Raw genomic sequence first — 6,542 nt, 5'->3', positions numbered from 1 at the left:
ATAAAAGTTATTATCTTTCTTGCTTGCAACGAGCTCGTCCATTATTTCATAAAATCTCCGTTTCATACTCATCTTGATTCATAAATAACTTTTAGACAACGAAATCTCAAACAAGATTAGAATTAACGTGCGTGTTCTAACGTGTCAAACGATGAAATGTGGCGAGCGAAGGCGGTGACTATTTTTTCAACATTTACCATGTCTCTGAGGTAAAACCTTAGATATACCGAGTAAATGCTGGTAAAAGTTCGAAATTAGCGATGATCGCAGAACATTTCGGACTTTTACCACAAAGATTTGGTAAATCTTAGGTTTTACTGGAAGATCTTAGGATTTATCATAGTTCGAGCATTTACAGTAACATATATTTAATATATATATATATATTTAAATATATACAACTCTTTCCGCCTTGTGGGCACTAAGTCGTTTTAGCAAGCCTGTTATGGTTTCGGGTTGGCCTACAATGGGCGGCTGGGTGATGGCGGCCATCACCCAGCCGCCAGATGAACCACCATCCGAAAAATTCCCGAACCAGTCTGGAATTGATCCCGTATTTTCCAAAGCGGTAGGCGTTAACCGTTTGGCCATCCAGCTGTCAAATATAAAAACTTTGAAAATTATTATAATACAGTATTGATTTATAATTGATGAATTATATATTTTATAAAATGTATATAAAAGCAAATTTTATTGAAATGTTCAAAATTATTTCACGTTTCAATATTCAGAACTGAATCTATTGTTTTTTGAAAATGAATTTCAAAGAAAAGAAAAATGTTTTAAAATTTATAAGAAAGTAAAAAATTTTTGCAAAGATTGTAATAAAATTTATTCGTATAAATAAATCGTAAAAATAAAATAAAATCAACAAACAATTTTGAAAAATTTCATTTTGAAATTATTTTATATTTGTATAAAAATGGCGCCACAGTAGTGAATGAAATTCAAAATGGCGTGCAATGTGCATTTCTTAGCGTGGTATTAGTGTATAGAATAGGTGTGTAGTCGAGTTTAAATCATTGAAATTTTATTATTATTTTATTAGACTGGTTATTTTATTTAATGCTACCGACAGTTTAAATAATGCACAATGTCAACCATGGATCAAGATGAAGAATGTGTATCAAGCATGACTTTACTGTCCATGGGTTTTTCGGATATTAATGAAATCAAAAGAGCTTTGAGAATTAGCAAAGGGGATATTAACGAAGCAGTAGCGATATTAACAAATGAAAGATCGCATGATGATGACATTGAAATGAAAGATAGCCAGATCCAAACATCATCTGACGAGGTGAGTATTGTGCATATAAAATGTAAACAAGCATGTAGGTGTAATAAAAATGCAAGATATTTATATATACATTTTTTAAATACAATAAATGACAAGCAATAAATATATATTTATATGATATATAATTATGTTTTGTATGCTTTCCAGATATAATTTTAACTTTTAAAATTAAAAAGGCTTTAGTTGAAAAGTATATGAATATATATGAATAAATTATATTACAGCTCTCAACGTCTAACTTAACTATTGAAGCCATCATTATTTATACTCATGTAATTGTTAAAATTATATCTAGCATGGAAACTAAATTTAAAAAAAATGAGGAAGTAAAAATTTAAGAATCTTTTAGATATATAATTAAGAAATATAGAATTTTATGTAAGAAATTATTTGATTTCAATGAGATATTACAGGTAAAGAAAAAGTTTTTCTTCGTATGAGACTATTTGATTTGTAGAAAAAGAAAACAATTTGTTTTGTATATTGTTATATTTAGAATGTATAACTGTTGTGATCAATGCATAAGGAAGAACAAAGAAAAACTTCCAATTGGCAAATTACCAATATTTAGTGAGCAATGAAAACAAGAATCAGCTGTGATAAATCATCATAAATTTGAAATGACTATATACTATATAAATAATACAAAATTACTGTTTTGTCATAAATTCAAAGAACAATATAAAAAATAATAGATTGCTTAATATTTTAATTGCATTTTTATGATGACAATTTTGGGCATAATTATTAAAAATCTTGCTTTTCATTTAAAAACTTGAACAGTTGAAATTAACTGCCGACTCTGGAGGCAATTAAGTATCAGCAGTTATTTACAGTTATATTATTAATATTAAATAGAACCTTTATATTTAATATAAATATTAATGAATCTTGAACAAATTGACATCAAATATATAAGAATCTTTAGTCACCTCCAGCATCAAAAGTGTTAAATATAAAAGTTTATACAGCCTTCTAAATCTATGCTTGTTTGTTCGAATTGTTGAGGAATTCTATATTATAATAGTAACAATTACTCACAAATATTGAATGAATTATTCTTTTGTAACATACAACTATTAACCTTAATTTTAAAACCAGCAAGCTTTAATTTAAATGTTTTTGATCTAATAGTAATAATATTTAAGAAAAAATGAAGTGTAATATGTCAGTAGAAATCTGTAAAAAGTTCAGATTGAATTCAGATATGAATTTATTTTGTGTATATTAGAATATAAAAAGGAACAATTTTTTTCTTTGGGAATAAGCACAAAATTGTTAAGTAGAACTTATCACACAGGAATACAATTAGATGAATAAAATAAACTTTATTTAGTGCAATGGAATGGATATGCATTTCAGACTGTTTGCTTCAGTCCATATATATTTGTTAAAACTTAAATGATATTTACATGTGACTGCTGAAGTAACGAAGGATTTAAAACAAGATAAAAAAAAGGAGTAAACTAGTAAATGTGTAAAACTTGCTAAAAATGTAGAAAAACACATAAAACCTTAAAATGAATAAAACAACTAAAAACAATTTTTTTATTTATATCTACAGTGGAATTTCATTATTATAAAGCTTATAATTAATGAACTTTTCAGAATAACAAACATTTAGATTTTCTCTGATCCAACCTCCATAAGAACCCATAAAATTTTTCAGTAAGTTGTATGAACATATTTAAAAGAAACTTAGTTTAATGTTCCATTTCTGTCAGTCAATAGTAATAGAATTCCTTTGGTTTTCACTTTGAAGGTTTTGTTACAACTTCTTTCTCTCTTCTTTGCTATTGTCCTCCAACTGTACCCAAAGGAGAACCAGGAAGTAACTAATGAGTTGCAGGTGTACTAATCTCAACAACAGCCACAAGCTATTTATACCTCTATTTGGAGATGTGAATTAAATTGTTAACTTCAGAACTAAACTACTTTATTTACATGAAATAATAAAAATGATAATAGTAGTATATATATGTACTACTAATATTTATATTAATGTGTTATATATAAAACACGTTTTTTTTATATGTGGACTTTATATTTAATTATTTGCTCAATAAATAATTTATATTCATTTTTCATTTTAAGAAAATTTTAGTTTAAACAGATTTTTGATGCTCCTTTAAATATGTTATAATGAGAACAAAACTTTAGTTTTAAGTCAATGTCAAGAAGAATTGTGGTGTGCTAAATTGCTATTAAGTACACATCCCACTCCTATTAATGCTTGATTTCTCAATCTCTCTGAATTTGCAAAGACATTGCCTCTTGTAAGACCACCAAACATTGTATTGCAATTATTACTTCCAAATTTCATTTATTTGGAATATCTAGATTGTTCAATGTCTCACTGACAAAGGCTGCCATAGTTTCTCACTGGTTTGTGACCAAAATATGTGTTACTGGACTGTAAGTAATACATTCTGCTTCTCATTCTTCTAGGATGAAAATCTGGTATTTTTCTGATAGTTTGTAAATTTTCATTGTTTTCTTTGAAATATTTATTAATCATCTAGAACAATTACAATTAAAAATTAATATCATCATTAAAAATATACATGTAACTTTAAATTTTGTTCTTGACACTTTACTAAACANTTAATATTCTTAAAGTTAAAGAACATTTTCAAAACTAAAACAAAAAATTTAATTACATTATATTTAAAAATATAATTAAATTTTTGTTTTAGTCTTGAAAATGTTCTTTAACTTTAAGAATATTAAAGTTTCTGCTGGTTGATGTTAGTCACAGAATATAAATTCTATAGGAAGCCACGGAACCACCGTCAAGGTCTCACCCTCCTCCGTGGGTTTTTCGTTTGCCCAGAAACCCCGTAAAGACTAGGCAGAATCGCCATTATGGGAAAAACTGGAATCACCACATTTACAAATACAAATATTGTTGAGATATGCAAAATCATCTTTGAAATTCTGTATTCATACATTTAGAATGTTATGGAACTGGAATTGGTACACCATATCCAAGTGAGGAAAACAGTAAAGTTTTATCATTGGTGGCACAACAATGCTGAAGCACTATCCAATTGAAATTAAAAATTAATTCTGTACATTGTTTGCAATTTATAAGAGATAAGACAGGCAAATATATCCAATCAAATGGTATTTTCTTCTATAATCAAGTATTGAGATCTTCCAGTGCAATTTGCAAATCCAATTTTCCACAAAGTTTTCAATCAGCAATTCTAAAACACTAAAATGACAATCATGCTGTGTCTTTGAAGCATTTTCGATTGATTCGTCACCTGATATATAAATCGAAATTATAAATAATCAATCATTGAATGTTAAAAAATAAAAAAAAACTTCCCTTTTGGATCTCTTGACCTGAAAATTGAAAAATTCTAAAATTAATAATAAGTTTTTTGAATATTGAAGATGGATTTACACTTATCTTTTAATTGAGATCCTTTCACTTATATAAAACTTTACACTTTCAAATGAAAGTAATCAAAAGAAGAAATGGGTTGTGATGGATAGAAAAAATGCATTCTTCACAATGAAAAATAACAAACAGAGAGTAATTAATTGTTACTTTGGCTTAAATTGAGAACTATTGTTTCGATTTTAATTATTTTCTTTTGAGATAATTTAAATACGATGCGAAACTTATATTAATTATTAGAATTTTAATCTTAGTGTAGAATTTTAGCCCCTTATTTTGTCTGTGTAACATAGAAACTGCAAAATTTGGCATTTACAATCATCCCACAATAATTAATTGTTACTTTGGCTTAAATTGAGAAATATTGTTTCGATTTTAATTAATTTCTTTTGAGATAATTTAAATACGATGCGAAACTTATATTAATTATTAGAATTTTAATCTAAATATCCTTAGAAATTTAACAGATTTATTATGATTATTATTATTATTATTTATTCAGTAAATGAAAATTTTATTGAAACTAAATAAGTAAAAAATTTTCATATTTTTAATAAAATGTTCGTCGGCATGATAAAAAAATGATGAATAACCTGGAGGACCGCATTTCAGGAAAGATTTTGATATGAGGTCTCAGAGGGCTTTGCAACGTACTTTTATTTTTTTATTTTCTATCTCGTACCATTATGAAACACATTCGTGACGAAGAGCGTGCAAACTAAAGTTATTTTAGAAATTCATATTTAATATTTTCAGAATAAGATCATGTTATGATATATAAAAATATATTTTTTTTAATTTAACCCCTGTACATCATACTTTCCTTGTTAACAGTAGAGTCGTGCCGGCCATCTAACTAACTCCTTTCAGGGAAAACTTTTTGAATTGAAATAACGTAACTTCCAGCTTGTGCCGGAAGTTCGTATATAGTTAATCGGGACCTCCTGCCTCTACGATTTCCATATCTGGTTTCAACTTTCATCTGTCTAACTTCGTTCTCGAGCTTTAGGAAGGACAAACAGACGGTTGCAGTGGGAATTTATGGGTCCATAATTATTAATCCATAATTATAATAAACTCTAAGATGATACTGAGTAGCTACTCTACATAAAATACTTAGCTTAAAATCGTCACGTCACTGTTTTCCATTACGAAACGAAAAAAAAAAAAAAAAAAAAAAAAAAAACGATGGACCGGAAATCGATAAATCGTCAGGAAGAGGCCGGATGATCGAGCGGTTAAGGTGGCGGCCTACCGCTCTGGGGATCCGGGATTGCATCCGGATGGGTCGAAAAATCTCCAGAAATTTTCGGGGTGGTCCGACCGCATATGTCGTCCCTCACCACTCGCCCGCCTTTTTGTGGGCCTGGCCGAACCCATAATGGACTTGCAAAACGAGGCTATCTTAGTACCCACAGGGCGGAAAGAGTTAACCCTTTCTGACTCATTTTCAACAATGCTTTCTTCCTTGTCCTGTTCGATTGCATTTTCCGACATCATTATTTTATTCATATTGTCATGCGAATGCAACAACTTCTCCAAAGCCCTGGTCACACTATGCGATTTCTAGCCGCGCAGGTGACTGCAACTGCAACAAGCGCGAGTCGCGCGCGTCTTCTCGTGGTCACACATTGTTCGTTGACGTTGCAACTCGGAAACACGTGGCCCTATAATAAACCAATAAAATTACAGTAGCTTGTTTTTGACTACTTTCATGAGTTTGCCGATATTTTACGTTCTACTTCAGAGTATTTACGGAATTTTAGCCACTTTTCTTATTAAAATAGCAAGCAGTTCCTTTTCTGGAATGAATAAAAGAAAAAAGGCGATTATTTT

This window comes from Centruroides sculpturatus, unplaced genomic scaffold (genome assembly GCF_000671375.1).
Source record: "Centruroides sculpturatus isolate CEXI.00-Female unplaced genomic scaffold, Cexi_2.0 scaffold30, whole genome shotgun sequence".
Lineage (NCBI taxonomy): Eukaryota > Metazoa > Arthropoda > Arachnida > Scorpiones > Buthidae > Centruroides > Centruroides sculpturatus.
Note: the sequence above shows the minus strand (reverse complement) of the source record.